Source organism: Pan paniscus, chromosome 7, assembly GCF_029289425.2.
Source record: "Pan paniscus chromosome 7, NHGRI_mPanPan1-v2.0_pri, whole genome shotgun sequence".
In the NCBI taxonomy this organism is placed as follows: Eukaryota; Metazoa; Chordata; class Mammalia; order Primates; family Hominidae; genus Pan; species Pan paniscus.
This window is the reverse complement of record NC_073256.2, coordinates 60,667,495-60,690,484: the sequence shown is the minus strand read 5'-3', so window position 1 is coordinate 60,690,484 and position 22,990 is coordinate 60,667,495. Positions and strand designations below refer to the sequence as shown.

General features: G+C 45.7%; 1 protein-coding gene and 1 non-coding gene across 2 annotated transcripts in view; both read left to right on the top strand.

Moving 5' to 3' along the window:
* PLAT (plasminogen activator, tissue type) overlaps positions 1-22,990 on the top strand; it is a 507,407-nt gene that overhangs the window by 444,521 nt on the left and 39,896 nt on the right. The window lies entirely within an intron of this gene.
* Positions 12,244-12,345, top strand: LOC112440791 (small nucleolar RNA U13). The gene has a single exon (XR_003028801.1). It is a non-coding gene; the product is annotated as a small nucleolar RNA U13 (small nucleolar RNA).

Sequence of the window (22,990 nt, the reverse complement as noted above, 5' to 3'; positions counted from 1 at the left end):
GGCTCAAGTGGTCCTCCCACCTCAGCCTCTGGAGTAGCTGGGACTATAGGCATGCACTACCACACCCAGCTAATTTTGTTGATTTTTTGTAGAGAGGGGGTCTTACTCTGTTGCCCAAGATGTTGTTGAACTTCTGGATTCAAGCAATCCTCCTGCCTTGGCCTCCCAAAGTGCTGGGTTACAGGTGTGAGCTACTGCACCTGGCCAGTCCTTATTCTTCACCAGGCTCTTCTGCAACCCCCAGAAGAGAGGAGCAGATCCCCCTCATTGTAGCCTGGGGAGGGAGAGAGTCCCCCACTTGGCCTTTACTGGTAGGGGTGGGTGTCAGTCCAGAATTTTTTCTTCGACATTTGGCAAGGTATAAACTAAAAATAAGATCCTAAGGCCCACATCAACTGAAAGGGTCCCCCTCTTGACCAAGGGAACCCTAGAAAAACCTTAAAAACTGAATTCCCAGGCATTACGGGAAAGGAGGTCAGATATGCTCCATTATACCCCTCCCTTTCAGAGTTTAGATGCAACAACTGATGAGTATTAATGTTAAAATAGAGATCATAAGACTAGGCCGGGCATGGTGGTCATGCCTGGAATCCCAGCACTTTGGGAGGCCAAAGCAGGAGGATCACCTGAGCTCAGGAGTTCAAGACCAGTCTGGCTAACATGATGAAACCCAGTCTCTACTAAAAATACAAAAATTAGCTGGGCATGGTGATGGGCACCTGTAATCCCAGCTACTCGGGAGGCTAAGGCAGGAGGATCGCTTGAACCCGGGAGGCGGAGATTGCAGCAAGCCGAGATTGTACCACTCCACTCCAGCCTGGGCAACAGTGAGACTCCATCTCAAAAAAAACAAACAAACAAAAAAACTGAGACTTCTCTCGTAAAAGAGATAAGATTTGGGGTGTTTTTTTAAAAAACAACTACATTGGCCGGGTGTGGTGGTTCATGCCCATAATCTCAGCACTTTAGGAGGCCGAGGTGGAAGGATTACTTGAACTCAAGAGCTCAAGACCGGCCTGGGCAACATGGTGAGACCTTGTCTCTAATTTAAAAAATATTTTAAATTAAAATTTTGAAATATTTTTAAAAGGCTATGTTAGTTTTTGTATTTGCTCTTGAAATTTTTTTCACTTTGGTTATATGGATAACTAAGTATTGTTTCACAGTGACCTATGATTTCTTTGTGTGTGTGACGGAGTTTCACTCTTTTTGCCCAGGCTGGAGTGCAATGGCACAATCTTAGCTCACCGCAACCTCTGCCTTCTGGGTGCAAGCAATTCTCCTGTCTCAGCCTCCCAAGTAGCTGGGATTACAGGCATGCGTCACCACGCCCAGCTAATTTTTAGTAGAGACAAGGTTTCTCCATGTTGGTCAGGCTGGTCTCAAACTCCAACCTCAGGTGATCCACCTGCCTCGGCCTTCCAAAGTGCAAGGATTACAGACATGAGCCACTGTGCCCAGCCCCTGTGATTTATTTTAATCAAGAGTTTTAAATGTTTTGACAGTTTCGACAACTTTCCCAAATCAAAATCTAAATGAAGTCTTTTTGACCTAGACCTCACTTTGAGATTTTACAGAGAGATATTAAACTAATTAGGCTTATTTGATATGTTAAATTACATAGGAAGCATGACTGAAAAAGAAGTAGCCAGGCACAGTGGCTCACACCTGGAATCCCAGCATTTTGGGAGGTCAAGGTGGGTGGATTGCTTGAGGCCAGGAGTTCAAGACCAGCCTGTGCAACAAGGCAAGACCCCATCTCTAAATATTAAAAAAAAAAAAAAAAAGAGAAGTGATGCTTAATCTTTTAAAAGTTTCCTTTGTATGGATATATGTTATTAATATGAATGTTCCATGACATATCCTTGTATAATGTTATCAGTCATAATTCTAGTTTTTTTGTTTTTTGTTGTAGTTTTTTGAGATGGAGTCTCACTCTGTCACCAGGCTGGAGGGCAGTTGTGTGATCTCAGCTCACTGCAACCTCCGCCCCCCAACCCCCACCCGGTTCAAGCAATTCTCCTGCCTCAACAGGTGCCCGCCACCATGCCTAGCTAATTTTTGTATTTTTAGTGGAGATGGGGTCTAACCATGTTGGCCAGGCTGAGCCAATTGGTTCTTACTGCCCACTGCACAAACAAAATCAACTCACTCAGACCATGGCATTGCAGTAAAGACAGTTTAATTGACATGACGCTGGCCATGCCACGTGGGAGATGAAGTTACTACTCAAATCAATCTCCCCAGAGGCTTGGAGGTTAGGAGGTTTTCAAAGATAGTTTCGTGGGCAGGCCGGTAAAGTAGGGGGAATGCTGATTGATTGGGTTGGAGATGAAATCACAGGAAATCGAAGCTGTCCTCTTATGCTGAGTCAGTTCCTGGGTGGGGCCATCTGGTTGTTAGAAATGCAAAAACTTGAAACGCCATCTCAAAAGGACAATCAGGCCATGTGCGGTGGCTCATGCCTGTAATCTCAGCAATATGGGAGACCAAGGTGGGCAGATCACTTGAGGCCAGGAGTTTGAGACCACCTGGTCAACATAGAGAAACCCTGACTCTAGTAAAAATACAAAAAATTAGCTGGGCGTGGTGGTGTACACCTGTAATCCCAGCTACTTGGGAGGCTGAGGCATGAGAATCACTTGAACCTGGAAAGCAGAGGTTGCTGTGAGCTGAGATTGTGCCACTGCACTCCAGCCTGGGTGACAGAGGGAGACTCTGTCTCAAAAAAAAAAAAAAAAAGAAAGAAAGAAAAGAAAAGAAACAAGAAAAATCCACAGTAAAAAGAGTTAAAAAAATAAAAAAGAAAAAAAGAAAAAAAATTGACATCAAAAGGCCAATGTTAGGTTCTAGAGTAGTGATGTTATCTTCACAAGTAATTGGAGAAGTTGCAAATCTTATGACCTCTGGAACAATGGCAGGTAATTATTTAGAATCTGAGCCATTTTCTTTCTCTTAACTTGGTGGCCTTTCATTCGTTTTATAACAGTTTAATTTTGGGGAAGGACTATTACCATTTAAACTATAAAATAGGCCAGCACAGTTACTCACGCCTGTAATCCCAGCACTTTGGGAGGCCAAGGCGGGCAGATCACCTGAGGTCAGGAGTTCGAGACCAGGCTCGCCAACATGGTGAAATGCCATCTCTATTGAAAGTACAAACATTAGTCAGGCGTGGTGACTAATATTAGTAATATCAGGTACTTGGGAGTCTGAGGCACGAAAATTGCTTGAACTTGGGAGGTGGAGGTTGCAGTGAGCCAAGATTGCACCACTGCACTCCAGCCTGGGTGACAGAGTGAGACTCCGTCTCAAAATATAAAATAAAATAGAATAAAATAAAATAAATAAAGTATAAAATAAATTTCTCCCAAAGTTAGCTTGGTCCATGCCTAGACAGCCAACCCGTGAGGCTACAGACAAATGCAGTTAGACACATCAGATTTATCTTCTTGTCTTAATTTTGCAAAGGTGATTTCATTATTGTCTTAAAATGTTGTGTATCACAGAAATAATCACATTTTCTTGTCAATTACATTATAATGAACTCTCATAAAATCTTTTATCATGACCATTTTAAGAATTTTGTCATCCACAGTTAATTGTTTTATTTTTGTTACAGTGGGAAGCTCGTCAGGCAGGAACAGGGCAGGAGAGGGCCTCATGCCTCACCAGGAAAGTCAGGCGACCATCAGGTGATGGTCATGAAACTGCCTTTGCAAAAGGCACTGAGACAGTGAAAGAGGTCTAACTTAACTGACTCCATCTTGCTTCTAACCTCCAAGCTGTCCTTGTTCATTCCTGGGCGTAGGTTGAACTAACTTTGGGAGAAACTCAGTTTATGGTTTAAAACAAAGATGATAGCAGCCCTTTCCCAAAGCAGACCTCCTTCTTGCCTGGGTACTAGATTGCCTTTGTAGGACTGACATTAGCCACAAGATTAGAAATTATGGTTTAGGGGTCATGCAGCTGGAGGCTACAAGATTCTGACCCTCCCTAAACTGCTCCTAAGATCAGTGCTTGAGATATTTTGCAGACCCTGTACTTGATGGATCAGCTGGCACCACCCAGATCAATAAACTGACTCATCTTATCTTGCAGCCCCCACCTAGGAACTGACTCAGAGCAAGAAGACAGCTTCAACTCCCTGTGATTTCATCCCTGACCAATCAGCTCTCCTGGCTCACTGGCTTCCCCCCACCCACCAAGTTGTCCTTAAAAACTCTGCTTCCGACTGCTGGGAGAGACTGATTTGAGTAATAATAAAACTCTGGTCTCCTGCACAGCCAGCTCTGCATTAATTAGTCTTTATTGCAATTCCCCTGTCTTGATGAATTGGCTCTTTCTAGGAGGCGAGCAAGGTGAACCCCTTGGGTAGTTACAGTCAGGCAGCTGTCACACTGCCTCTCTAAAATAACAACTGGTCCTAGCCACTGCCAGGGAAAGGCAGTCTCCCTATAGATAAAAAAAACCCCTGAAACTGGTGATCAGCATCTTCCTGATAAGATCTCAGGAGTTGGGCAAGTGAGCTCAAGCATGCACATTAAGAGGCAAAATGGCGGAGTTTAACTGGTATATGACCTTCTTGGGGTATTCCACCAGAAAAGGAATGCAAGATGCTGGAAGTAAGCCGACATATAAAGCCCCAAGTCAAAAGGTCAAACCCGGCTGGGCACAGTGGCTCACACCTATAATCCTAGCACTTTGGGAGGCTGAGGCAGGCAGATCACTTGAGGTCAGAAGCTTGAGACCAGCCTGGCCAACTTGGTGAAACCTTGTCTCTACTAAAAATACAAAATTAGCCGTGCTTGGTGGTGTACACCTGTAATCCCCGCTTCTCACTTAGGAGGCTTAGGCAGGAGAATCACTTGAACCCAGGAGGCAGAGACTGCAGTGAGCTGAGATCAAGCCATTGCACTCCACCCTGGTCAACAAGAGTGAAAACTCCATCTTATATAAAAAATAAAAAGATAAAAAGGTCAGACCCCCTGCTGGACCTCCAAGATGTCCACCTGGCTCTCTTCCAAGTGTACTTTACTTTCTTTTCATTACTGCTCTAAAGCTTTTTAATAAACGTTCACTCCTGCTCTGAAACTTGCCTTGGTCTCTTCTTCTGCCTTATGCCCCTCAGTCAAATTCTTTCTTCTGAGGAGGCAAGAACTGAGGTTGCTGCAGACGGGCATGGATTTGCCGCCACTAACACTCTGATCCTTTCCTGAAAGCTTTTGTAAGCAACTATAACCTGAAAGAGCTTTGTCTCCAAGGAAATGCATGATGACAACTCTGACAAGTATAAGTTTCTGATATAATAACTTTAAGATCATCTTACTGGATTGGGTAGGAATTTCCAGAATTCTAATAATGAAACTGAACTAAGATCAAGCAGAACAAGAATTAATTACCTGGGACTAAATAAACTGAGGAGGCTGATTATAATTTTTATGACTCCTTGTTTGAACATTGGTTTTTTTAAATGTTTTGTTTTTGCTGATTTAAGGAAACATTTTTTCTCTTTTTTAAAGCTAACTATAATTTACAGCAATCTGGTAAATTATACGTTTGTAAACAGAATTGAAGTATTTATTTTTTTCTCCCTACCTGTTCCATCTGGAATTCAGAACTCTTACGAAGCATTCTTATTTTCATGGCAATGTAGTTTTTTGCATAGGTTCAATGAGAATCTGTTCTCTGTATGTCAGAACACAACTGGAAACATTGGTGATATTACCAATTATTTCACTGAGCCATACATGAGAAGAACATGCACAGAATCAGATATGACCTGACTGTTTTTGGGAACTAAGGAGGACTTTAAGGAACCAATAAAGCCTTTTGGAAGAATTGACTTGGTACCTGGCTCAAAAAGCCACCTGGCCTTATGGTGTCAACCTAAAAGCAAGAAGCTGAGGCAAAATTAGTACAAGTAAAATGTTTCTTTGAGTCACGCTTGAGGATTGCAACCCAGGAACACAGATTCAAGTTGCCCTAAATATATACCCTGCTTAGCAGCAATTGCAAGTGGATTTTTGTGGGAGGCAAGAGGCAGTTTCTGAGTTGATTACCAAGAATTTATATTAAAACAACATGAGTTATTGATTGGCTATACATCGTTAAGCTGAGAGTGTGGGTTATAGTGTCTGTTATAGCATTGTTGTGTTAATTTATAGCTACCTGTGGTAATAGCAAACAGGTTCAAGAGATGAACACATAGCTCAACAGCGGGGAGTAGAATGTGTAGAATGTGATTGCTGTCAGCACACTGATCATAAGGACCCCTCATTCTCCAAAAGCTAAAGGGCCTTAGCAGCAAGCACACAACAAGGCATACCACATCTTGTTTGACCATGTCACCCCGGAATCAGCAGTGATTTTTAAAAATCAAATGATACATGAGGGTTTGACTAAGCTATCCTCAGAATGGTTAATTTCATCCTAAGCTATCCTCAGAATGGTAAATTTCATCCTGGCAACTGAATTCATACCATTGACTTAAACCAGTACTCCCCAGTGTACGGTATGTTTACAATTTAAAAAGTGGCTGAATGCAGTGGCTCACACCTGAGATTTACTCATTTTTTAGGTATCTCCCATATATACATGAGGCACACAAGTAATTAAATATCTGCTTCTTTTTCTCTTGTTAATCTGTCTTTTGTTACATGGGTCTGTCCTGTCCACCTAAAAGGAAGGGGTTGAGACACAAAATATAATTTAGAGTCTGCTTGAGCCAACGTGAGGACAACTGCCTGGAAGACTCAGACCCAAGCCACCTCGAATAGGCGCTCCATTTGGTCTTGGCTACAAATGGGTTTTTAAAGGCAATAAAAGGGGAATACAAAGTTCCTTGTCCAGAATTCTCATTGTTTACAGAAATAGCACTGATTTGTGATTGGCTGTATATTGTTATAAGGTATAGGGTATGTGTCATAGTGTGCAGTGCACCATTCTTAGGTTAATTCATAGCTACTTGTGGCACTAGCAAGTAGTTTCAATAGATGAACACATAGCTCAATGGGGAGCAGGACATGATTGCTGGCTCATTTTTATGCCTCTCTGGGGCTGAATAATTTCTTTTTTTTTTTTTTCCTGAGACAAAGTCTCGCCCTGTTGCCCAGGCTGGAGTGCAGTGCTGCAATCTGGGCTCCCTGCAACCTCTGCCTCCTGGGTTCAAGCAATTCTCATGCCTCAGCCTCCAGAGTAGCTGGGATTAGAGGCACCCGTCACCACGCTCAGGTAATTTTTGGTATTTTTAGTAGAGGTAGAGTTTTGCCATGTTGGCCACGCTGGTCTTGAACTCCTGGGCTCAAGTGATTCGCCCGCCTAGGCCTCCCAAAGTGCTGGAATTACAGGCCTGAGCCACCACGCCCAGCCTGGGGATGCTAATTTAAAAGGCTCACACACATCACATAAAAGTTCTTTTCTCAGTTCCAGTTAAGAACTGTGAAAAATAGAAAATGATCTTTCCTCCTCTACATAAACATTACTGTTTTACTGGTAGGTCTAAATTAAGTATTTACAGCTCTCTAATTGTATGGAATCATTATAATAGAATGTAGGAAATTTTATATCAATTAATTAATTAAGACAGTGTCTTGCTGTGTCACCCAGGCTGGAGTGCAGTGGCACAATCATAGCTCACTGCAGCCTCGATTCACCCAGACTCAAGCGATCCTCCTGCCTCAGCCTTCTGAGTAGCTGGGACTACAGGTGTGTGTCACTAAACCCAGCTAATTTTTTTTTTATTTGTAGTAGAGATGAAGTCTCACTATGTTGCCCAGGCTGGTCTCCAACTCTTGAGCTCAAACAATCTTCCTGCCTCAGCCTCCCAAAGTACTGGGACCACAGGTGTGCCCCAACGTGCTTGGCCAAGGATCCTTCTTCTTGGCACTGGCCTACTGTTCAAAGCAATTTCTAGGCTGACATATAGACAGCTAGTATCTGGGTCTTTCTTCAAGATCATGCAACCCAAAATTGCCCTTCATTCTCTTGAATAAAACCTCATGACAATGAATTCATGACTAATAGGTCTATAGTCATGCATAACTGGTTTCATCTGTTGGATATCTTTTGTTTTGTTTTATTTTAATGTAACCTTAGCAGACAAACAGAAAAGTGCACAAATCATACGGATACATCTTGCCGTCACCCAGGTCACATGGTATCTTATTAAATATGAGGGATGCTGCAATCCTGATATGGCCATGGAAACCGAAAAATAGGCTCACAGCTTGCCATGTGCAATCTGTAAATGCTGTTTACTTAATGTTTGTGAGTGGTCGGGTGTGGTGGCTCACGCCTGTAATTCCAGCATTTTGGGAGGCTGAGACCACTGCACTCCAGCCTGGGCGACAGAGTAAGAGTCCATCTCAAAAAAAAAAAAAAAAGTATAAAGTAGAAATAAATATAAAATTAAATTAATCTAATTAATTTACTGCAAATCCTCCCACCTCCCTGAATTACTAACCCTATTACTTTTATTATCTTGTTAAGCCTCTAAAGGAAGATTAGTATCTACAACAGTAATAACTATTATACTATATCAGAAGGCTAATTGTTAAGTATAAACAATGTTTAAATTACTAATGTGTCTTATAATACTTGTAAATTGGATTTACATGTATGTAAATTACCTGATTTTCTGCTTTAATAAAGACACAGGCTGGGCATAGAGGCTCACACCTGTAATCCCAGCACTTTGGGAGGCCGAGGTGGGCAGATCACTTGAGGTCAGAAGTTTGAGACCATCCTGGCCAACATGATGAAACCCTGTCTCCACTAAAAATACAAAAATTAGCCAGGCGTGGTGGCGGGTGCCTGTAGTCCCAGCTACTCGAGAGGCTGAGGCGGAGAATCACTTGAACCCCAGAGACGTAGGTTGTAGTGAGCCAAGATCACACCACTGCACTCCAGCTTGGGCAACGGAGTGAGATTCTGTCTCAAAAAAAATAATAATAATACGGACACAGGACGCAAAAGCTTCCCGAATTAATTTAGCTTATATGAGAGCCGGGCAATGGAAACCCACAGATGGGCTTTTATAGGCCAAGATGCATGGAGGTTGGGCCTGGCTTCACTGTTAGTTGTCAGCAGAACTATGCATGGGAGCATCAGCATTACTGATCATAAAGACCCCTTGTTCACCGAAAGCTAAAGGGCCCTGGCAGCAAGCACACCATAAGGCAGCTTACCATATCTTGTTCAACTGTGTCACCCGGGAATCAGCAGTGATTTTTAAAAATCAAGTGATACATGAGGGTTTGACTAAGCTATCCTTAGAATGGTAAATTTCATCCTAGCATAGCAACTGAATTCATACCATTGACTTAAACCAGTACTCCCCAATGTACAGTATGTTTAAGATTTAAAAAGTGCAGTTAAGTTTCAACTAAATCATGGATAGCTCCAGCTGAAGTATAAATGAAGCTAAAATTATTTTTCCATTTTTGAAGGCAGAGGTTTCCAACACATAAAAGTTGAAAGAATGGTACAATGAAAATCTACACACCTTCCACCCAGATTAAACAATTGCTGACATATTATCATATTTGTGCATTCTTTCTCTCTCAATCTGTCTGTTAGGTAGACAGATGAGAGATAGATAGATAGAGAGACAGATAGATAAATAGAAAATTTACGTTTATATTTTGCTATGTCATTTGAAAATAAGCTGTAGACATTATTATGAATGACAGGTCATCCCTAAATATTACAGTGTGAATCTTCTTTCTTTTTTTTTTTTTCGAGATGGAGTCTCACTCTGTGGCCCAGGCTGGAGTGCAGTGGCATGATCTCAGCTCACTGCAACCTACACCTCCTGGGTTCAAGTGATGCTCCTGCCTCAGCTTCCCAAAAAGTTGGAACTATAGGCACCACCACCTTGCCCGGCTTTTGTTTTTTTTTTTTTTTTTGGAGACAGAGTTTCGTTCTCATCACCCAGGCTAGAGTGCAGTGGAGCAATCTCGGCTCACTGCAACCTCCACCTCCCGAGTTCAAGCGATTCTTCTGTCTCAGCCTCCCAAGTAGCTGGGATTACAGGCACCAGCCACCACCCCCAGCTAATTTTTGTATTTTTAGTAGAGACGGGGTTTCACCATGTTGGCCAGGCTGCTCTCAAACCCCTGACCTCGGGTGATCCGCCCACCTCGGCCTCTCAAAGTGCTGGGATTACGGGTGTGAGCCACTGTGCCCAGCCTCCAGTGTTAATCTAAGAATAATCTCCTATGTAAGTACAGTACTATTATCAGACCTATAAGAACGAATCATAATTCCATAAGATCATCTATATATAAACAGTATTCCAATTTCTGAAATGATCCCAGGAATGTCTTTCGTAGCTTTCACTGCTTGCAAGTGCTAGCTGTGTGTTCTTCCATCATCCCTTTCAGCCTAGCCCTGAAACACCCAGCCCCTTTTTTTCCCCCCAATAACTTTAATTTTTTTTCTTTTTTTTTAGAGACAGGATCTTGCTCTGCCACCCAGGCTGGAGTACTGTGGTGTGGTCACAGCTCACTGTACCTTGAATTCCCAGGCTCAAGCGATCCTCCCACTTCAGCCTTCTGAGTAGCTGGGACCACAGGCACATGCCACCGTGCCCTAGCCATTTAATTTTTAAACATTTTTTTTGTAGAGAAAGGGTCTCACTATGTTGCCCAGGCTGGTTTTGAACTCCCGGCTTCAAGTGACCCTCCTGCCTTGGCCTCCCAAAGTGCTGGGGTTACAGGTTTGTGCCACTGCATCACCTGTAGGCTGACCTTGAATTTGTGGTAAGTCTGGGACAGTCATCTTGTGCAATGTTACACAGGTTGAAGTTGCCTAGATCTGTGTAATTGATCTCTTGATGACTTTTTAAACTTTTTCTCTATCCCCTCTACTTCCAGGGACCTGGAAGTTACATTTGCCACCTTGAATAGACTCAGATTAAACATTTTGGACACTAAAGAGTTCATGGATGATAGGGTGTACTTTTTGCATCACATTAGGAGGCACATTGGGTGAGGCTGTTCCACTATCTGTGAGGCTAATTTTGATTGCCTTATTAAAGTGGTGACTGCCAGATCTCTCCATCATAAAGGCACATTTTCTCTTTGCAATTCACAATGAATCTGTGCATAATTCTTTAGTGCCATGAAAATACTCTGTTTACCATAACCTTTCACTTGATGGTTTTAGTATCTGTTGATAATTCTTGACTAAATAAATTATTACATTTAGGTTTGTAAATAGGTGATATTACAAAAATGACTTTAATATTGGAGAATACATAAATCGAGACCCTGACAAGAACTAGGTATCTCACCATGCTTTGTCCTAAATACAAAGAATTTTTTTTACCAGAGAACTGCAAGTAATGGCTTAACATTAAATGTGTGGTGCTTATATCTCTCTGAGAACCTCTTCTAGAAATGATATTCTTCTATAACCTCAGCTTATTTACCCACCATATCAGCAAAGCCTTGGTTGGATAGAAGAGTCGGTACAAGTGTAGTTATAAAACTGTTAGGAAGGCCAGGTGCAGTGGCTCACACCTGTAATCCCAGCCCTTTGAGAGGCCAAGGTGGGTGGATCATGAGGTCAGGAGTTCGAGACCAGCCTGACCAACATGGTGAAACCCCGTCTCTAGTAAAAATACAAAAATTACCCCGGCGTGGTGGTGTGTGCCTGTAATCCCAGCTACTTGGAAGGCTGAGGCAGGAAAATTGCTTGAACCCGGGAGGCGGAGGTTGCAGTGAGCAGAGATTGCACCACTGCACTCCAGTATAATTGACACAGCGAGACTCCATCTCACAAAAGAAAAAAAAAAAACTGTTAGGAGAAGCGCAGACTTTGAATTTAAAATCAACAGGCTACATTCACTTGCTTAGACTACAATGTTTATGAAGGTCTCCATGGTTAAATAGTCCAAAGGAGAATTTGACAATTAATAAAACAGTCCATAGAATGCTCACACACCACCCCTCTCTCTCCTCAATGAAAAATCTGTAATTCATAATATGATGCATTTTATTGGAACTTCTAAAGGAGATGAGTCAGAACATGGTAAGAATGCTAAAAGGTTTGGATGATCGAATTATAGCTCAGTCCAAGAAACTAATTTACTAGGGGTAGTTTTGGGGACATCTGATTACTCTGAATTCACCCTAGTCCTTTCCCACGTCTAATTAAATTGTGTTTAACATTTCCCAAAATATTCATATTCAGTCATTGACATGAAAAACACTGGGAATCTGGAAGAAGTGCTATGTGATCCTTTCGTAACTCATAAGCAGATAGTTGAGTTTTCACGCTCATGGATGGATGTGCCTCCCTCAAACCTTATCAAGATGTCGGCACACTACCTGTGTGATGTAAATTTTTAAAAAGAAAAAAAAGAAAAAGTGCTGTATGAAAATAACAAAGTAGGCCAGGTGCGGTGACTCACACCTGTAATCTCAACACTTTAGGAGGCCAAGGTGGGTGGATCACCTGAGGTCAGGAGTTTGGGACCAGCCTGACCAATATGGTGAAACCCCGTCTCTACTAAAAATACAAAAATTAGCTGGGCATGGTGGCATGAGCCTGTAATACCAGCTACTTGGAAGTCTGAGGCAGGAGAATCGCTTGAACCCGGGAGGTGGAGGTTGCAGTAAGCCGAGATCGCGCCACTGTACTCTGGCCTGGGTGACAGAGCGAGACTCCGTCTCAAAAAAAAAAAAAAAAGAAAAAAAAAAAGAAAATAACAAAGTAATAATAAAAGTTAGCAAAGACAAAAAGTTACATCGTTAGCATAAAAAATTAACCGGAACTATACGCCCAACTCTTATCAGTTTAAAATCCCATAACTGAATGAACAACTCATTAAAAGTTAACAGAATGAAGCCATCTATGTTGCAAAATAGTGAGAAGATTTATTAATAGTGGGAGAGGCCAACTTCACTTAGACATAGTTGTTTAAATGGAACTTGGGTTAAACTTTAAATACACTTTTACCAATAATAACCTTAGGATTATTTTAATAGAAAAAGGAGGTACAGCTATTTGGAAATAAGGAATATTATTTGTCGACGAAGAAAAACACCAAAATTCCCTAGCAGGCATAAGAGAAGTAATCAATTAAGTGGCTTAAGTCCTATAATCAACCAGCACTTTTTTTTTTTTTTTTTGAGACAGAGTTTTGCTCTGTTGCCCAGGTTGAAGTGCAGTGATGCAATCTCCGCTCACTGTAACCTCTGCCTCCCACGTTCAAGCAATTCTCCTGCCTCAGCCTCCCAAGTAGCTGGGTCTACAGGCATATCCCACCATGCCTGGCTAATTTTTGTATTTTTTAGTAGGGATGGGGTTTCACTATCTTGACCAGGCTGGTCTTGAACTCCTGACTTCAAGTGATCCGCCCACCTCAGCCTCCCAAAAAATTACAGGCGTGAGCTACTGCGCCCAGCCTCAACCAGCACTCTTAACAGCCCATTGAAGCATTCCCCAACCTTTTTGGCACCCGGGACTGGTTATGTAGAAGACAATTTTTCTATGGACCAGGGTTGTGGGGCATGGTTTCGGGAAGATATAAGAGGATTACATTTATTGTGCACTTTATTTATATTATTATTACATTGTAATATATGATGAAATAATGGTACGACTCAGCATAATGCAGAATCAGTGGGAGCCCTGCGCTTGTTTTCCTGCAACTAGACAGTCCCATCTGGGGGTGATGGGAGACAGTGACAGATCATCAGGCATTAGATTCTGATAAGGAGCACACACACAACCTAGATCCCTCGCATGCACAGTTCACAATAGGGCTCACACTCCTGTGGGAATCTAATGCTGCTGCTGATCCGACAGGAGGCAGAGCTCAGGCCGTAATGCTAGCTGGCCTGCCACTCACCTCCTGCTGTGTGGCCCGGTTCCTAACAGGCCATGGACCAGTACCAGTCCGTGGCCCAGGGGTTGGGGATTCCTGTGCCATTGGATTTGTCTATAATTTCTAGAAGAAATAATATTGTATAAGTTAGAAATAAGAAAATCAGATTTGTTAGCACACCTTCATTTAAAGAAGTAGGATAGAAGTAGGCTGCAAGGGTGAGATGGGGACCAGATCGGGGAGGCCTTGAGTTCTAGAGTCTGCACATTCTCCCACAGGTAGCAGAGTGTCAGTGAAGGTTGTGGAACGAGGTGGCAATGCGTAGAACACGTGGTTGGGGGATGACTAGGGGCCCCTCTCTGAGATATAACATCTAATATGAGTTGGACACTGCAGGCCCAGCCAACATGCTTCCTTCAGTCCTCAGAGCTAGTCTGCAAAGTGAATATTGTCCCTGTCTGAACAGGCTCAGAGAGCATGTGTCTCGCTGAAGGCCACGCTACTGGTAAATTGTGGAACTAAGATTCAAAACAGGTGTCTGACATGGGAGCCGACATTCTGCCTTCCACCCCAGGCAGTGGCCATGAAGAAGCAGCTGCTGCAGCCAGAAATGTAGAAACCCTGCCTGCCATGGCAAGGGAGGGCGCTGGCCTGGCACATGGGTTTCTCCTGTCTTTCTGGGGACACTGGCACAACCAGGGCATCCTCTGGGCTTACGCGTCCCTCTCCCCTCCCCATCCCTGCTACTATGTGTGTGACCTTGGAAAAACCACCTTATCTTCTGTTTAAACGGTTAAAGACTTGGCAAAGGAATGAATTAACAGGGCACAGGATGTACACACCCTATGTAGAGTGGCAATTTCAGAGACGAGGTGTTTGGCTGTCACCCTCAAATGTGTCATTTCAACATTTTTCTACTCTCACTTCCTTCTTTCCTACTTAAAATCATCATTGTTGCCAAAAGCAGGGATGGGGCAGGTACACTCAAGGGGAAGAATTTGGAAGAGGAAATTTGTAGGGGCTCATGATGTTTCCTGACCTCAGAATGTAACTTGATTCTGAATATATAAAGAATATCACTTTAGAAGTTATCAAAGGAATGGAATTGGGGTTAATGATTGTTTCTGGGTACAAGCGCAAAGTCATGTCCCCAGTGTTTCTCAGATCTTAACGTGCATATGAATCACTGGAGGATCTTTTTGTAATAAAGCTTCTAGTTCAGCAGGTCTGGGGTGGAGCCTGGGAGTCTGCATTTCTCACAAGCCCCCAGTTGCTGCTGGTCCCGAGTCCACACTTTGAGTTGCAAGGAACCAGATTTCTTTGCTTTTTTTTTTTTTTTTTTAAATATATATAGAGAGTCTCAGTCTGTTACCCACGCTGGAGTGCAGTGGTGCAATCTCGGCTTACTGCAACATCCACCTTCTGGGCTCAAGTGATTCTCCTGCCTCAGCCTCCTGATAGCTGGGATTACAGGCACCTGCCACTATGCCTGGCTAATTTTGTATTTTTAGTAAAGACAGGGTTTCGCCATATTGGCCAGGCTGGTCTCACACTCCTCACCTCAGGTGATCCACCTACTTCGGCCTCCCAAAGTGCCTGGATTACAGGTGTGAGCCACCGCACTTGGCTTAGCCAGACTTCTTTGAGGACAAATCTCTGTAAAATGGTGGCAGGTCTTGCTTGGTGTGGAGTAAATGTAAAGGAGTAAATAAAAGGCATTTGTACAAATGATGCACTTCAGTATTAATTGTTTAACTCAGCAGATATTTGGTGAAGATTCCCCAAATGCCTGACACATATGACAGAGGAAAAGAGACCTATTCTTGCAAACTGCTCCAACTTTCAGAGGGTGGAACGAAAAGAACCAAAATATTCTGCAACTAAGCAACCAAGTAAACTGGGTGCAGAGAGGAGATGAGCTGGGGCTGATGCCTCAGCAGGAATCTCTGGAATTCCTCTCGCCTGGTGACCTCAGTCACAGAGCAGCGGAGCCACGACCCCTTGGGTGGGCTCCAGGTGGGTCTCAGCCAGGATGAAGAGAGCGGAGCAGACAAACACTCCACTCCCTTCTCCCCAAGGGAGCCAGGCTTTTGCATCCCCAGGCAGCTTCCCGGGGTGAGTGGCCAACGCCTTGAGGTCCCCACCCTGTACCACCCCAGGTTCCAGGGTCCAACTCTGGGAAATCGTGGCATTCTCTGAACCCTTCCTGCTGGTGGGGTGAGGAGGGGGGTGGTTCCTGGCGATAGGGCGAGGGAGGAAAAGCATCCTGGGTCTCACGCTCCATTAGAGGCTGCACTGTGGAGAGAGCAGGGGTCCAGCTCCTGGAGGATCCGGGTTGGATGGGACTCTGCCACTTAGGGGAAGCAGTGAACATTGAGCTAGTGTTGCTGTCGCAAAATGGGATGTGTAACACCCACCTCATCGAATTTCGTGAGAATGAATGAGATCATTAATCATTTATGTAAACTATCTGGAACAGCGATGAAACCCAGAGGCTCCTTTAGTTCCTATTCTCCCCGCCCTGAGGATAAGGACCAAAGCCCTTAGCATGGCTCACAGTGCCTCTCGGAGCTGGCCCCGCCTCCCTGTCTAGCTTCATCTCTGGCTCTCACCTCCCTCGTCTCCAGCCACACTGATGGGCTGAGACTGCCAAGGCCCCAATGATGCCATGCTTCAGGGCTTGGGCTCCCACCTATGCCTCTCTTTCCAGCAGTGCCCTTTGCCCCAGCTCGCTTGGCAAATGCCTACTTCCCTTATTCAGCTCTGCACAGCAATGCCTGTCCCACGAAGCCTGTCCCATTCCAACCCCCTGCTCAGAGAAAGCGACCAGTGCCTCCTTTGAGCTGTCCCATACCAGGTGCTGCTTCTGTCTTGTGTCTCCTCTCTAGTGTAAGGTGGCAAACAACAGCCTACGGACCAAATCCAAATCACCATCCGATTTTGTAAATAACTTTTTTTTTTTTTTTTGAGACGGAGTCTCACTCTGTCGCCCAGGCTGGAGTGCAGTGGTGCGATCTCAGCTAACTGTAACCTCTGCCTCCTGGGTTTAAGTGATTCTCCTGCTTCAGCCTCCTGCGTAGCTGGGATTACAGGCACGTGCCAACACTGCCGGCAAATTTTTGCATTTTTAGTAGAGATGGGGTTTCACCATGTTGGCCAGGCTGGTCTCCAACTTCTGACCTCAAGTGATCCACCCACCTCAGCCTCCCAAAGAGCTGGGATTACAGGCGTGAGCCACTGCGTCTGGCCTAGAAATAACATTTTATTAGAACATAGCCACACTCATTGCATAGGGTCCCTGGCTGTTTTCACGTTGCAAGGGCACAATTGTATAGTTACAACAGAGACCACGCTGCCTGTAAAGCCTGCACTATTCACCACCCAGCCCTTCCCAGAAAAGTATTTCCAGCTGCCAGCTCTAGTACTTCCTTGTCTCCTCTCCCTAGACTTCTGAGACATTTGTTCTGAGGGCCAAGAACAAATGTCACTAGCTTCTGCAGCATGCTGCCTGGCCTAGCAGAACCCGCACTGAGGAGGAGAAGGCTGAGCACGTAATCAAAAAGAAGAAATCACATGTGTTTTCTTCTTTGTCTTTCTCATTCCTAGGGGAGTGAGGGCCCCTCCTGTGGCTTGAATTAGAGGTATAGGGTCTGTTTGATGGAGTCAAGGCTTCCTGGGTCCTAGTAAGTAGACCAGAGTGAAACTGTGATGTAAAGCAGCCTCTCTGCATCAGGAAAAGCTCCATCAGGAGAGGTTCCCTCCTGGCACAGTGCTCCTGAGGATGGCCCCCAGGATGCCGCAGAACCAGAGAGAAGACTCTGGGGACAGGAGAACAGCAGGGAAACCTGGCAGAAGTTCTGTTCGAGGAAGTGTTATACAGTCAGATTTTGTAAATGTCAGATCTTGACAAATGATCAAATCAGTTTCTCAGGAAGTGATGATGACATTAAATTGGTTGGGACTTTTTTTTTTTTTTGTAGAGATGGGATCTCCCTATGTTGCCCAGTCTGGCTTCAAACTCCTGAGTTCAAGCAATCCTCCTGCCTCACTCTCTCAAAGTGCTGGGATTACAGGAGTGAGCCACTGCGCCTCTCCCTACCCTTTTTCTTCAAGAGACATGGTCTTGCTCTGTCGCCCAGGCTGGAGTGCAGTGGAGCAATCATAGCTCAATGCAGCCTCAATCTTCTGGGCTCAAACAATCCTCCTACCTCAGCCTCCCGAGTAGCTGAGACTACAGGTGTGTGCCACCATGCCTGGCTAATTTTTAAATTTTTTTTTATAGAGATAGGATCTTGCTATGTTGCTCAAGCTGGTCTCAAACTCCTGGCTTCAAGCAATCCTCCCACCTTGGCCTCCCAAAGCACTGGGATTGTAGCCGGGAGTCACCACACCTGGCCTGTTTTTTAAAGTATAGTCAGGTCAAGGGAACCTGTGGTGATGAAATATTTGAAACCTTGACAACGGGAGTGCCAGTGGTCACTGTTGGTTCCAGCAAGAGGCAAGACCCCAGAAGCCTCCCCTGCATGCTGGATCATCTTGTAGGGGGCACAAGAGAGCCACACAGAATCACAGAGACATGTGTTTGCAAATGGCAGTCACTCTCAGGAACACAGCCTCTCCCAGGGACTTGAAACCACCAGGAAATAAGAATGCAGGTTCCTGGGTTCCCAAAATGTTCTCTGCAGTGGGCATGCCAATGCATACCAACAGGGGAGCTACGGTCCTTTGATGTCTTCTGTCACAATTGAGGAAGTTTGGACCATCCACTGAAACACGTTCTCCTTTCAGCTTGGGAGGGTAGGTGACTTAATACATTAATAAACACTTGAGTTTGACTTTTGTCCAACTCCTGGCCGCTGGATAGGAGCACTTCAGATGTATTTTTGTTTATTGCTTTACCTTGAATCATTTATAGGAATTCAGCAGTCAGGCACCACTTCTTGTTTAGGAGAGGCAGGAGTGCTTCAGGGAAATGGTGCCATTCAGCCGTTGGGTGCTTTGCTCCCTGCGCTATTGAACCCCTATACCCCCAGTGCTTCCACTAGCACAGCTGGAGGACCCCAGGGCGACCTGAAGAACATCCCATGCAGCTGGGCTCCCAAGCGGAGCTGCAGAGGTAGCTGCATTCCTTCCCACCTTCTCTGCTCCCGATCCTCCTTTCTGGTCTGTGCACTTTACAAAGTTACTTATTAGGGAATAAAAATTTAATGTATGCTTGATTATAGCAATGTTGCACAAATTCTCCTTTTATCCTCTAAAAGCCCTTTGGGGTAGATAGTGTCAGGTGCATTCCCATTTTATTTACTTTTGCTTTATTTATTTATTTAAGAGACAGAGGTCTTGCTCTGTCACCCAGGCTGGAGTGCAGTCACATGAACATGGCTCACTGCAGCCTCGACCTCCTGGACTCAAGCAAGCAATCCTCCCACCTCACCTCAGCCTCTCAAGTCACTGTTAGCACAGCCACACGCCAACAAGCCAGGCTAATTTTTAAAAATGTTTTGTAGAGATGAGATCTCACTGTGTTGCTCAGGCTGGTCTCGAACTCCTAGGTTCAAGTGACCCCTCTGCTTCAGCCTCTCAAAGTGCTGGGGTCACAGGCAGAAGCCACTGTGCCCGGCTCACATTCCTATTTTACAGATGAGGAAACCCAGTCCAAGAAGCGAAGTGGCTTGCTCAGTGGCTCACGGCAGATGGTCTCGGGTGTGGTTTGACCTCTGGATCGTGTTGATGCTAATGCAGAATGCCAGGGCCTTTGGGTAGTTGTGTTCCAGATGTGGGCTTGTTTCCCCACTGGCCTCCTCCAGCCTCATTCAGCTGGAAGGCAGCTTCCCCTCCTGGCCCTGTGGCACAGCCAGGACAGCTCTGCCCTTCGGGCCCCAAGGAACACAACCTCTTGCTGCTCTGACATCCTAGTGGCTGAGCGCAGGCCAGGAGGCTGCCAACATCTGCAGGGACAACTTAAAGACTCTGGCCAGGGGATGCCTTTGGCATCTCTGGGGATGGAAAATGGGCCACCTGTCCCAGCCCCACAGGGTGGAGGCTGCTGTGAGGGCAAAGTGCCACTGCAGCTGCAGCTTCCCGGATCGGCGCCCGCCCTCTCGCCAGGAGGCTGCGGCCACTGAGACCAATCGTTCCTGTGCCCGGCCAGGGGCTCCTGACTGGGACATGGGCACGGAAAGCCTCGGAGCAGATGTGGGGCAGTTGTGGGACTCAGGAAGGGGTCTCTGTTCCCATCATGGGTGAGCAAGCAGGAGGAAACGCCATGCAAAGTCTCAGGAATGTTCTGCGGAGACAGGAGCCCCACTTGCCCCCTCTGCCTTGGGGACCCAGCCGCAGCATCTGCAGGGGCGGCGTGAGCTCCAGGAAGCCACAGGACATGCAACTGCCACCGCAATCCCTCCTGGCCAGCACGCTGTTGTCGGTGTTTCTCCTCTGGTGTGGGCCCTGCGGGTAGCGCGGCAGACAAAACATCAACAAACTCCGTCCTCACTTGAGCTGCCTCCTAGGAGGCTGACAGGTGGCCCAAAGGCATGGAGCGTCTCTGTGCATGGCGCCCTGGCTGGAGCCCAGATTCCATCGTGATTGGCCTTGTTGGTTTCCCTTATGTACCGATGAGCAAACCTGTGGCCACAGGCAAGTCACCTGACCTCCCTGGGCCTCGGTTTCCTGTTCTGTGCATTGGGTATGATACTGTCTCGGCAGGCTCTTGGGGAAGTCTCTTGCTTCTCCCTGTTCGATTCTCCTTCCTCTCTCCCTCTTCTCTTCAAATCTTTACCATCCTTGAGGTATTGTGGTGGTGGTATGATGACTTGGAGGGCCATGCCATGCAGAATCAGGAATCATTGTCACTTTCCTTGGTGACTCAGAATAACTTTCATTTCCCCACTGCTGCTTCCTTCTCTGCTCCATGTTAGAGTGGCCCCCGGCTTATCTGTGGTTTCACTTGCCACAGGGTAACTACCTGTGGTATAGCACTCACTGCAGCCTCGACCTCCTGGGCTGCAGAGATCCTCTTATCTCAGCCTCCCAAGTAGCTGGACCACAGGAGCAAACCACCATGCCTGGCTAATTTTCTGTATTTTTTTGTAAAGATGAGGTGGGTCTCACTATGTTGCCCAGGCTGATCTTGAACTCCTGGCTTCAAGCAATCCTTCACCTTGACCTCCCAAAGTGCTGGGATTACAGGTGTGAGCCACCTTGCCCAGCTCACTTCTATAATAAGTTGAGAGAGAGGTATATATAGAGAGACCACAGTCACATAACTTTTATTACAGTACCTTGTTATGATCGTTCTATTTTACTATTGGTTATTGTTGTTAGTCTCTTGCTGTGCCTAATTTATACATTAACCTTGTTTTGTTTTGTTTTGTTTTGTTTTTGAGACACGGTCTCACTCTGTCACCTAGGCTGGAGTGCAGTGGCACGATCTCGGCTCACTTCAGTCTTCGCCTCCTGGATTCAAGCTATTCTCATGCCTCAGCCTTCCGAGTAGCTGGGACTACAGGCACACACCACCACACCCGGCTAAGTTTTTTGTATTTTTAGTAGAGACAGGGTTTCATCATGTTGCCCAGGCTGGTCTCCAAGGCTGACCTCAAGTGATCCACCTGCCTCGGCTTCCCAAAGTGCTGGGATTACAGGCATGAGCCACCATGCCTGGCCACATTAACCTTGATCATAGGTATGGATGTGTAGGGAAGAGCATCGTATATATAGTGCTCGGTACTACCCACAGATTCAGGCATCCATTGGGATCTTGGAACACATCCTTGTGGTTAAGGGGGACGACCATGTGTGATGGCCCTCCCAGCTCCCTGCCTCCTGCTCCTGGAGTCTCCATGGCTCCTCAGCGCCAATCCTCCCTGTCTTTCAGCCCTTTGCCCTGTCAGCCTAGACTCAATGACCCATTGTGAACCATTAACACCATGCCCGTTGACATGCTGGAAACTCTTCCCTTCTTATTCTAAACCCCAAGGCCCTGTCAACACGCTCTACTGGGGAAGCACACCTACTGCTTTGGTTTCCAATATGATTTCAGAGCAATTGCCTTGCAAACCTCCAGCAACAACCTCTCCTGTGCTGTTAACCCTTTGAAGGAGTGTGCATTTTTAAAAAGTTGGCATGGGGCACAGTGGCTGAAGCCTGTATCCCAGCACTTTGGGAGGCCGAGGCAGGTGGATCACCTGAGGTCAGGAGTTCGAGACCAGCCTGGCCAACATGGTGAAACCCCGTCTCTACTAAAAATACAAAAATTAGCTGGGCATGGTGGTGGGCACCTGTAATCCCAGCTACTCGGGAGGGTGAGGCAGGAGAATCACTTGAACCCAGGAGGCAGAGGTTGCATTGAGCCGAGATCGCATCACTGCACTCCAGGCAGGGTGACAGAGCAAGACTCTGTCTCAAAAAAAAAAAAGTTGGCATCAATGTGTTCTTCCATCTGATTTATGTCTTCACATTACAGCATGTTTTCTGTATGAGCCCACACATATCAGATGGTAACTTTAGAATGGGTGGGTCTGTGCCATTGTCCCGGCACAGCTGTGAGGGTGGTGACGGGCAGGTCAGCAGGTGCGTACAGAGGGGCTTTCTTCTACATTGGAGTTCAGGTCGGATGATCCGGGTCCACAGTGTTCATTCGGGGCTCTGTGTTCTGGTGGCTTCCGTTGATTTCTAATAAAAGCTGCAGACTGAGCCAGTCCTGCACACACAGGGAGATAGGACAACGAACATTTGGGATGTGATTAAGCCCATCAATCCAATCGGTGACTAAAATCAGACAGGAAGCCCTGTGCCCCTTAGATAAAGAAAGCCTGGGGGGAAAATGATCTCAAGTTCATTTCGATTGGCGCAAACTCCTCACAGAGGAAAAAATGTACAGTTAGAGTGAAGTGAAGGAACATCTCTATGAAATATGCATCACTTCCCTGGCGGGGAGGAGAGAGGAGCTATGGAAAGCTGCACCAAAGCTGTACTCACTGGACAAAAATGCTTGACTCAGGAAGGAGGCCGGAGCGGCGAGTCCTGTGATGCCATGGCGGGAGGTGGGTCCCATGTAAACAGTGGTGTTCCTGTCACCCTGAGCACATGCAGTCTCCCGTGGGTGACCAGAACTGATGCAAGAGCCTCTGCTGTGGAAGTCACCACGCTCTC